Raw genomic sequence first — 12,299 nt, forward strand, 5'->3', positions numbered from 1 at the left:
GTTCTCAGACTCTGTTCTCGACTGGTTTAGATCTTACTTGTCTGGCAGATCTTTTGCAGTAGTTGCAGGGGGTCAGACTTCTTCTCCTGTTCCCTTATCTGTTGGAGTTCCCCAGGACTCTGTTCTGGGTCCCCTTCTGTTTTCTCTCTACACACTGTCCTTAGGAAAACTCATCAGCTCTTTTGGCTTTTCCTACCATCTGTATGCCGATGACACTCAGCTGTGTCTTTCCGCCCCTGACCTTTCTCCAAGGCTTGAACAGCAAGTTTCGTCTTGCCTCACAGCTGTCTCGCAGTGGATGTGCCATCGGCGTTTGAAGCTCAACATGTCCAAGACAGAGCTTCTTGTCTTTTCTCCTAAGCCCATCCTTCAACACTCCTTTTCTGTCTCTGTGGACAACATTTCTATTCAACCAGTCCAGCAAGCCCGCAGTCTTGGTTTTATCTTTGACTCTTCTCTGTCGTGTATCCCTCAGATCCAGACCACAGCCAAGGCTTGTCGATTCTTTTTGTACAATATTGCCAAAATCCGACCATATCTCTCCGCCTCTACTGCCAAGATCCTGGTCCATGCCCTAGTGGTCTCACGACTTGATTACTGTAATGTCCTCCTGGCTGGGCTTCCTCTTTCTCACCTCCGTCCTTTAATCTCTGTTCAGCATTCAGCCGCACGCATTATCACTTCCACCCACTGCTCTGACCACATCTCTCCTGTGTTGGCATCCCTTCACTGGCTCCCCCTCCCTTTCCGCATTCAGTATAAGCTCCTGCTGTCCACGTTTAAAGCCCTCCATGGACTGGCCCCTCCCTACTTATCAGACCTTCTTTCTCCTCACCTTCCCACTCGGGCCCTCCGTTCTAGTAGTCAAGGTCTGCTGTCTCAGCCCAGGATTTCCTCTGCCTCATCCTGGATTCGCCCCTTTTCACTCGCTGCTCCTCACTCCTGGAACCTTCTTCCCCCACAAGCAAGAGCCATCACTTCTTTTACCAGCTTCAAAACGGAGTTGAAAACCATCCTGTTCAGAGAAGCGTTCCCAGGCATTGCATAATTGTCGCCTACTATTTGATGTTCTTGTGGTGCCTGTTTATTGAACCATTTCCTATATTGCTATGTACTGTATATGTATTATCCTACTTGAGAGTATGTATTTTCCCTGGAAAATGATTAACCATCCATTATGAAGCCTCGCCCTCCCTCCAGTCCATCTGCCTTGGTCCAGGCCTTGGAGGTAGAGAGGAACTGCTGGACCTCTTACCCTTTCCCTCCACCACTCCCTTCTCCTTCTGTGTCATGTCTTTTTAGATTGTAAGCCCGAGGGCAGGGAATCGTCTAACTAAAAGATTGTATGTACAGCGCTGTGTAAATTTACAGCGCTTCATAAATAAAGGTTAATAATAATAATAATAATAATAATAAGTTAAGTATGATACATGTCTTTGATGGTTCAAGAAAACAGGAAATGGAGACTGCAAACCAAGAGGCACATCATAGCCCAAATGCAGTGTGAACGGCAGTGGAAACCTGAGGCTCAGGGATAGCCCATCCCATGTCTTGTAGGCAATTTTCCTTGCAGGATATCCATGCTGTTTCAGATGAATCTCTGCAGCAACTGACAGGGAGTATTTCAATCAGAAATCCATCTCCTTTAAGGACTGCTTTTGGGGATGAGCTGGAAAAGCAACCTGCAATCTGCTTCCTGAGGTGGAACAATAATGGAATCAGCCTGGGCCAAGGAAGCCTGTTGGAGAAAGAGTAAGTGAATCCCTCAAACATAGCCTGGAGCTAGGGAAACAACAGTATAGCCTATTGAAGATCCAGACAACTCTACTCAAAGGCTCTCTATAATAATAACAACTCTGCCTCCCACTCCAGTCTCCCCTGACAATCAGCTAGTGAAGAAACATTATCTTATCCGTGAACTGGATTCTAAACTACAGTGAAAAATGCCTGCTGAACTCCATATACTTGTGTCTGTGTATATTATTTTGCTCCACACTGACTGACTAGTTTGGTAGAGAATGCTACAGCACTGAAATAGTATCCTGAGGGAATCAAAAGCACATACACTAGCTTCCTTGTCTGTGTGTACACTGATCAGATATGATTACAATAAATCCTCAGAGATGCTTTAATGATTCCAAAGAAATATGTTTCATGCACACAACCTCTTCCTAAGCTAGCTCCAGTAACAAAAATATAAGCCTGCACAACATGTGTGACACATCTGGCAAAGTGCATACATTGTGGTCTGCTGCATGTTGAACAATCCTGTACTGTCCCCTCTCCCCAGTTTTGAATTCCCAGCAGCATGCCATACATGTCAACTGGGCAACATTATTCTTGGTAAGTCAAATTATAGAACCTCAACTTTAAAGGTTGCTGAAGGTTTTATAACATGAACTCCACCAGTGTGATGTGTAACATACTGGAGCTGAAGAGCTGGGTTTATATCCATGAAATCTCATACAAAAATCAAAACAAGTTAGTTCTAAAATTGGTGCTATATTCATCCCCTCCCCTTTCCCCCTTCTTCCTTTTTATGAATTCTGCCCGAAGGCCAGTGTTGGGCTGGGGCATGGTTGATCAAAGTGCCTACTGAACTATAGCAAGGTAACCTTGAACACACACACACACACACACACCACACACCCACACACCCACCCACACACACACCACACACCCACACACACCTCGGAGATTGAGATGATAAAGTGGGAGTGAAGAGTGCTTTACACATTTTTTTTAGTGTACTGGCAGTGTGGGGGATGTACTGAATTTTTTAAAAGAATCAGTATAATATATAACTTTGAGGAAACAGGAATCACCACAACTGAATTTGTATTGCTTCAGATTCTCTGATTTTCACATTTTGATAACTTGATGAATGGCTTTCAGGTAATAATGCATATTTTGAGATAGGTACTGCATAATCAACCTGAAACCAAAAGAACTAGCCAGGGACATAGTCAAGAAAGGGGCACTACCAACCATATTGCAAACATACAGTGCACAAGAGACTTCCAGAAGAAAATCAGCATGTGATTTAGAGACTACAGAAAAGCCTTTGATTGCATAGATCATGAAAAGCTTTGGAATGCTTTTAAAGAAGTAGATGTGACAATACATTTGATAATCCTGATGAGGAATCTGTACTTAGGACAAGAGGCTAGCGTTAGAACAGAATATGGAGAAAAAGAATGGTTCCCAATTGGCAAAGGGGTCTTAAAAGCAGAAAATATTGTATGAAGAACAGATTTAGAATCAGAAGGAGGAGGAGTGAAGATAGGAGGAAGGAACATCAACAATCTAAGATATGCAGATGGCACCATACTAAAAGCAAAAAACATCAGAGACTTGGAACAATTAATAAGGGAAGTTAAAGAAGAAAGTGCAAAGGCAAGATTACTGCTCAAAATTTTTTTTAAAAAAAATGACCATGGTGGATCTATATAAATTCAACCTAGATAATGAAGAAATTGAAAGAGTTAAAGATTTCCTGAATCTTGGATCAAATATTGATCAGAACAGAAAATGCAGTTAAGAAATCAGAAGACTAGGAATGGGAAGCACAGCTATGAAAGAACTAGACAAGATCCTAAAGTGTGAAGATATTCAACTGAACACTGAAGTGCGGATAGTCCAAGCCATTGTATTCCCCATCACTATGTACAGATGTGACAGCTGGACAGCAAAGAAAGTGGACAGGAAGAAAATAAACTCATTTGAGATCTGGTACTGAAAAAGAATGCTGAGGATACAATGGACAGCCAAAATGACAAGCAAATGGATCCTAGAAAGATCAAGATTTAACTCTCCCTGGAAGCCAAGATGATCAAACTGAGGCTGTCACACTTTGGCCATGAGAAGGCATGAGTCATTAGAAGATACAATAATGCTAGGAAAGGTAGAAGTAGTAGAAAGAGAAGAAGACCACATGTCACATGGCTAGACAATCAGAGAGGTCACAGGCCTGAATCTACACAACAACAACAACAACAACAACAACAATAATAGGATTTATTTATATGCCGCCCAATCACTGGGAATCTGGGTGGCTTACAACAGAGGGGATAATAGACGGTTCCCTGCCCTCAGGCTTACAATCTAAAAAGACACGACACAAAAAGAGAAGGGAATGGTGAGTGGGGGAGGGGATCAGGTCCAGCATTATTCTCTCTCTGAGGCCTGGACCAAGGCAGATGGACTGGAGGGAGGGCTCTTCTTCTTCAGGCTAGCCCTGGTGGAGCTGGGCCTGCCTGGTCAACTTCCTCGCAGGCCGGAAGATGACAGTTATGGAGGGAGGAGTCTCTTCTTCCAGGCTAGCCCTAGTGGAGCTGGGCCTGCCTGGTCAACTCCCTCATAGGCTGGAAGATGACAGTTATGGAGGGAGGAGACTCTTCCTTCAGGCTAGCCCTGATGGAGCTGGGCCTGCCTGGTCACTCCCTCACAGGCCGAAGGATGACAGATATGGAGGGAGGAGTCTCTTCTTCAGGCTAGCCTCAACATAACTCAAGCAGAGCAATGGAGAATAGAGGGTCTTGGAGATGTCTCATCCACAGGGTCACCATGAGACATGGTTTATTCGAGAGCAGTTAACACAGACACACATGCTGGTTTTTGTTCCTTTTTCTTTAGTTTGTCTTCCTTATTAGATTTGCTGGTGGAACATTATGATCTGGATGGTGGCAGAAGTCTTTGCTGGATGTATTGATCTTGGGGCAGCGTTTCTCTCTGATCTTCTTGTATCTTATTAGTCTATAAAGGATCTCTACTGTCCAAAAATCAAGCATTGAAACCAGTCCCAAGGTATCCTAGGCTTTATATTTTATGGACATAAAGCACCATGTAATTTGATATCCAAACAAGCAACAGCAGGTGCCTGTCATTTCCTGAGCATTGTTGAACTCCCCAAAAACCTTCTAACAGTAAAGAACAAAATCTGACAGTGTGGGTTCTATTTTGAATTTAGTGTTGTTGTTTTTTGGTTTGTTCCAAATCCCAGTCAATGCTTTGGAAGGGATCCCCCTATAAAGAAAGGGAGCAGGGTCCATCTATTCCAAGGATGGGAATTGTGTGGCCCTCTGAATGTTGTTGAACAGCAGCTCCCAGCCCAAGTTACATAACCATTAACATTTCAGAGATGAAAACTGGGACACATATGGCCAAGATGGCAAATGTTATTAATGAAGAACATACAAGCTTGAAAATGCTGCAGAAGTTTGCTTTTGTCTGAACCTACTAGCAAGGGCAAGATTTCACCCCCTTCCTCTTCTCTCCCCACTGCTGACTGAGTGTAAGTCCTTTGCACCACTAACTGAAGTAAGCTGAGAAAAGTGGAAGGAAGTGGAAAGAGAAGAGAGCAACTAGGACATTTTAAAAACAGATAGAATAGTGCAGTGACAGAGAATTAATCAGGACTGCCATGCCAAAGTAGAACAGTGGGAAAGTATGAAGCTAGCACCATCCATGATGAGGAATGCTGCGAACTGCATCTCAACAACATCAGGAGGGCTACATAATTCCCACTCCTGTTTTATAATGCTATTGCCAACCACAGAAACATTGCAAACTTTTGTTTTGTTTTGGCCAGGGTGTTGGTGTTAGTTTTCTGTATCACCACCGCCGCCCCCCTCCCACCACCCAAAGATTTCAAAGACAGTTTCTAGTTCTCCTCTGTTTGTGCAGCAGCAAATTGCAGCAGGCACAGCAGTGTGCTTAGCCTGGTAAATAATGCATACAGTCCTTGCCATGAAGCAGACAGACAAAGGCAGGTAGTGTATCAAAGAGTAATATAGTACTGTAAATTGTGGCGTAATAGCAGTAATCTAGTGCCCTGTGGGCGATCGGAGATTCAGAAAATATCATAGACGTATGATCTGTGCTGACTGGCAAGGTGACTGGAGATATAGTGCAGAACATGACCTTTGGATTGTCTCCAACCTAGGTGAAGCCATAAAAATGCACAGCACTGTCATATAGCAAATGGGATACACAGACTGTTTTTTTTAAATTAGCATACCTGTGTCATCAGAGCAAGAAAGAGAATTCACACTGTCTGCAATGACCATTATACAGTGGACCCTTGTTATCAGCTGGAGTTTGGTTCCAAGAACCCCCGTGAATAACAAAATCCGTGTATTCTCAAGTCCCATTAAATACAATGGGATAGCAAAATGGTGTCCCTCATATAAAATGGAAAAATCAAGGTTTGATACTTGAAATTTATACTTTTTTTGAATATTTTCAAGCTCTCGATGCTTGAATCCGTGTAGAACAAATCTGCATATAAGGAAGGCCAACTGTATTGTATATCCATTCTCTGTCACCATATTGATCTAGTAATGCCCAATAATTTATTGTGGTAAGTGCACAAAAGGTAATAGAATAAGAATTGGGCAAGCATCAAGTTAGTCTGACATTGGCTGGGGCTAGGATGATTAGGAGTTTTGGCCTAGTTTATTTAATATTACTTCCATGCTCCACTGAGAAGGGCTCTGGCAGGGTGATGGCTGGGGGCATTTTCTCAGTTAATTTCACAAACAGGCTGATAGATAATGATATGTTGGTGAGATAGGGGAAGAGATTTTAGCCTGTTAAGCCTTCAGAGACTAGAGGGTATTAACATTCCATGTCAGGTTCCCATATTCGAGCTGTGTTGTCACTGTTGATCATTCTGCTTGTAGTCATCCTGAGCAAGAGAAAATGATATCAGGAGAAATATGCTATTTTCAGACTCCCTACTAAGTTCTTGATCAGAGGCAGCTGGAAGCATTGAGCCAAGCCTTCCCAGGGAGCTCAGCAAAGACCTGGAAGGATGTAATCACTGTTTAGAAAACACAAAACTACCCAGGATTGCCAAAAAAGCTCTCACTTTGCATTTGCAGAGGACTTGACATGCAGGAGCAATGCCCACCTTTGTTCTCTTTGTACCTCCCCTGCCCTTGTGTATACTTCTCAAATCACACCTCAGGTTCATTTCACAGAAAGAGCAGACACGGTAGCAAACCCCTTCCTAGAGTTTATCATTTAAATTGCGGATACAGGATCACATAGCTTCATGATTGCTAATGGAGGGAAATCCCTGCACATACAGCACTAACATATCAAGAATGAATGTAGGCTCTTAATTTTCCCTGAGATCTAGTTTTATGAGTGCAGGAACAACAAAACAATAATACATTCATGTAATATGTCACCTCCCATCTAAAATGGTACAGGCCAGGAAGAAGTTTTACTACCTCACCTATTGCTCTTGTGGACTCTGAAGAAAGCTGAGATGGAGAGAAGGAAACAATCACTCAGATGTTTTGTATAACATAGACAAGAGTTTGATATGCTGGACTGGATACACTGAATCAATATTGCACCAGATAAGGATGTTTATTAGGGATAATGCTGTGCTGTTTCTCATTTACATAAATCTTGAAGTAGTTTACCATAAAAATCAAATACTATTATTGCATACTTTTTTTAGGAAAAGGAAGGTGAAAACTTGGCCTTAAGCACAGTGAACCCATGAGAGGTCTCTCTCTCTCAACGCCATTCTATAGGGAACTCTTCCTTTTGCTCAGATAGCACTATACATGCACCGAATGGAAGCATTAGGTTTGGGGGGCATGAGTTTCACAGATTTGTATTGTGATGTGCCCGTCGTAGGGTTTTCTTGCTAAGATTTGCTCAGAGGAGGTTTGCTACTGGGTTCCTCTTAGGCTGAGAGGTCTAACTTGACCAAGGCCCATGGCTAAGTGGGAATTTGAACCCTAGCCTCCCAGATTTCATGTCCAACGCTCAAACCACTACACTATACTGGCAAAGATAAAACAATATAAAAGTATATAATTTAAGAGACCTGGAGAAATAAAAACTTTTTCTGTTCAGTTCTGGAGGAATATGGTTTTAAATGTTAGATGCCAGCAGATCTCTCATAAGGGGGACATTCCACTAATCACCCAGCCTTTTATCTGAAGTGTGTGTCAGATAGGTGACTTTTTCCCTTCTTCTGAGGAAGTGCAGTCTTCTATCAGTACACCGACAATAAGGATATGACTACCAATAAACATATGGCTGGCCTCTTTTTAGCCCTTCTGGTTTCATAATTGACATTTTAAAAATATTACATATATATTGGGAACGACTTTGAGAGATGTAATAAGAAGGCCAGTTTGGGATAGTTGTTTCAGTGTTGGACTAGGCTCTCTCCACCAGGTTTCAAATGCCCATTCAGCTATGGAAACCCACTGGGTGATCTTAGACAAGTCTCACTCTCTTAGAGGAAGGCCGGTAGTCACGCTCCTGAATAAATCTTGTTAAAAAACCCAATAATAGGGTCACCATAAGGGGAGGGGGGGTCAACCTGAAGGCACATATAAGGTGAGACACCCTTATCCAAAAGAAGGCTAGTAAGAATCTCTTCATCCATTCTGAACTGCATTCAAACCAGGCTCTGTAGCACTTCAGGAGTGCAACCAGACTAGTTCTAGTCGTGTAGGTTAGTGTTCTCTTTTTTTGGTCTGTTCATTTTGATGCCTGCATATTAGGTCTCCATGTTGTTGTAAGATTTAGTATATCATGTATATATTGCATTCTTTTGGGATTTTAAAATATTTCTTGCTCTTTCCCTCCACTTTTATGTGTGATGTATTTTGCCAAACTATTTACTTGGAGCTAATTTGGGTGTTGCTGATTATGAAAAAGCTGCATATTAATTCACAAACATGTTGCTTTAGCAATGACATTTTTCTTCCAGTTTATCTTTCTCATTAAAAACATCCTGAAGTGTCATACTGGAGAAAAAGGATATTTGTAGATGTGAAGCTGCTACTCGATTGTCATAAAGGATCCAGATCTCTTTCTCCTGGCAAGGACATCTAAAATAACTATCAAATGTCCACAAACATTTTTGAGTCCTAGCATGAAGCCGGGTCATATTTCTTCAATATATTTCTTTTCCCAGGCTGCCACATACCTTTTAGAAGGCGTTGAATTTCAGTCCTCACCACAGATTCCAAACACGCAAGAGACAAAACCTCATCAAAATGAGAAGTGTGTGTTGACAAGCATGATGAGCTTCAGCCCTGGCTGTGGAAACACATCTTAAAAGAATTGCTCACTTTGTGGAAACAGGCAGCCTTGTGGTGGGTGTACTGATTAATTTAATTCTAATTAATTCTGTAATCTCAAGCTGTTCTTGAAATCTGTGCATAGCTGTCAAGGTGGAAGCATAGAAGGTGACACAGAGACAAACCAAAGACTGGGTTCATGGCTTTCTGTACATTTGTCTTACCTGAGGGGTGGATATGGGAGAATATCAACAGCAGAGCCAGCCTGCAGGGCTCTGATAGCATTTTTGGCCATTCACATACTTGCTAAATAACACTGAGGCTGTATTGCCCTAGGCTAGCCATATTGGGAATGTGCCTGTATTTAAAATTAATGCCTCCTGGGGCTTAATCAGGAGTAATCAGATGCCCAGGGTCTGCCCAAGCCATTTTGTTGTTTGAGGCAGAGTATCAAATTGTGCATTCCCAACCAGAGCATGGAAAAGTTATTTTGGGAAGCAAATAGTGACAGTTATGGATCCTAGTTGCAATTGTAATTGCAGTTTTTAAAAGTAATTATTTGCATTCCTCTTTTTCAAAGGTACATAAAATAGTTGATCTTATTTGCTTTATAAACAGAAATACTGTAAGCTGCTGACTTATGGTAGAAAACACTCTTCTCCCATCTACCCTGTCCTCATGCATTTTAGAGCACAAGGGTGCAGCATAAGGCACAGCATTCACCAGTGCTTGAACCGTGTGATATTCCTCCTCCACCATATACGGAGGCCATACCCAACAACTATAAAGTAAGTGAAAAATATGTTGTACTGTAAAAGGAATTAATTTGTCACTCAGTAAGTTACAATTGTAATGCAATATAATTATGTTTTTGCTATTAAGGAAGGATTTAATTGAACACCATGCTCTTAAGTTTATCAGACATCATTTCCAGCCTGATCTGGGCATGGGCTGGGATCAGCATGGAATGGGACGGAATGAAATGGATGTTATCACATGAATTTAGCCACCAATGCCGCTGGGAGGCTCCAAGTCATTCACCAGCTGTGCTTTGGTCACCACTTTTAAATCATAGAATCATAGAGTTGGAAGAGACCGCACGGGCCATCCAGTCCAACCCCCTGCCATGCAGGAAATCCAAATCAAAGCATCCCCAATAGATGGCCATCTAGCCTCTGCTTAAAGACCTCCAAGGAAGGAGACTCCACTACACTCCGAGGGAGTTTGTTCCACGGTCGAACAGCCCTTACTGTCAGGAAGTTCTTCCTAATGTTGAGGTGGAATCTCTTTTCCTGTAGCTTGCATCCATTGTTCCGGGTCCTGTTCTCTGGAGCAGCAGAAAACAAGCTTGCTCCCTCCTCAATATGACATTCTTTCAAATATTTAAACAGGGCTATCATATCACCTCTTAACCTTCTCTTCTCCAGGCTAAACATCCCCAGCTCCCTGAGTCGTTCCTCATAGGGCAAGGTTTCTAGACCTTTCACCATTTTAGTTGCCCTCCTCTGGACACGCTCCAGTTTCTCAATATCCTTTTTGAATTGTGGTGCCCAGAACTGGACACAGTATTCCAGGTGGGGTCTGACCAAAGCAGAATAGAGTGGCACTATTACTTCTCTTGATCTAGACACTATACTTTTATTGATGCAGCCTAAAATTGCATTGGCCTTTTTAGCTGCCGCATCGCACTGTTGACTCATGTTCAACTTGTGGTCTACTTGGACTCCCAGATCCCTTTCACATGTAGTTTCATTCAACCAGGTGTCCCCCATCCTATATCTGTGCATTTCATTTTTCTGCCCTAAGTGCAGTACCTTACATTTCTCTGTGTTGAAATTCATTTTGTTAGCTTTGGCCCAGCTTTCTAGTCTATTCAGAACATTTTGAATGTTGATCCTGTCCTCTGGAGTATTAACTATTCCTCCTAATTTGGTGTCATCTGCAAATTTGATAAGTATGCTCCCAATTCTGTCATCCAGGTCATTGATAAAGATGTTGAATAACACTGGGCCCAGGATAGAGCCCTGTGGGACCCCACTGGTCACTTCCCTCCAGGACGAAAAGGAGCCATTGTTGTGCACCCTTTGGGTTCGGCCAGTCAACCAGTTACAAATCCATTTAACAGTTACTTTGTCTAGCCCACATTTTACAAGCTTGTTTGCAAGAATGTCATGGGAAACCTTATCAAAGGCCTTACTGAAATGGTAATAGGTGTGACATTCCCTTCATCTACCAAGCTGGTAATTTTATCAAAGAAAGAGATCAGATTTGTCTGGCATGACTTGTTTCTCTGAAACCCATGTTGACTTTTTGTGATTATGGGATTGCCTTCTAGATGTTCACAGACTCTCTGTTTAATGATCTGCTCTAGAATCTTTCCTGGTATTGATGTCAGACTAACTGGACGATAATGGAAAGCTTCAATTCTTCAAAATTGGCAGCCATAGTACAGCTGGGGAAAGGCTTAGGAACATCTTGGGGACTCCCAGCAGCAAAATCCATGTGATAACACCCATTCTCCCCCATTCCATCCCGTTCCATTGTGATCCCAGCTGGTTCCCTGGATCGTGCTGGAAATGACATTTGATAAACTTATCTGTCTCAGAAAAATTTCGTAATGATCTTATCTGATCCCCAGATGACATCCCAATTGTTGTGCATGTTGCCTCTCCGCATTAAAAAAACTACCCTCTTGCATTGTTCCAGTAACTAGGCATTATTATTCCACAATCAGCTAAAACTGACTGAAAACTAAAATGGTGCTCCCAAGTAATGCTATTATATCTTTATAGTAGCTTGTTTATTTTATGCTTATTTATTTTTTAAAAATGCTATGGGTCAAATTGGAGTCTGTTGAATGTTTAAAAACAAAACCATGTTGGGATGCTCCTGCTTCACTGGAATAATGAGACTATTGCTGTACATATAAAAAGAAGAGACTTTCTATACAGGAAGGGTACCCATAGCAGGGAATCAATAGCATTACAACTAAAAAACTGAGGGAAAGGCATGCTAAAAGGTAGTCGCTTTGGGTCCCAATTTTGGGAGAAAAGTGGGATACAAATGAATATACGTAATAAATAAAATCCAAAAGTAGAGCATTAACAGCAGAGCCTGGGAAAGGTTTGTTTGTTTGTTTGTTTGTTTTAATTTAACTCTCATCTCCCAAACAACATAGTCAATACCATACTAGCTAAAGGATTCTGGGAACTATAGTCTAAAAATTATCATTTCCAGCCT

The sequence above is a fragment of the Sceloporus occidentalis genome, unplaced genomic scaffold (genome assembly GCF_023333645.1).
Source record: "Sceloporus occidentalis isolate IW3139 unplaced genomic scaffold, rSceOcc1.0.p SCAF_6, whole genome shotgun sequence".
Lineage (NCBI taxonomy): Eukaryota > Metazoa > Chordata > Lepidosauria > Squamata > Phrynosomatidae > Sceloporus > Sceloporus occidentalis.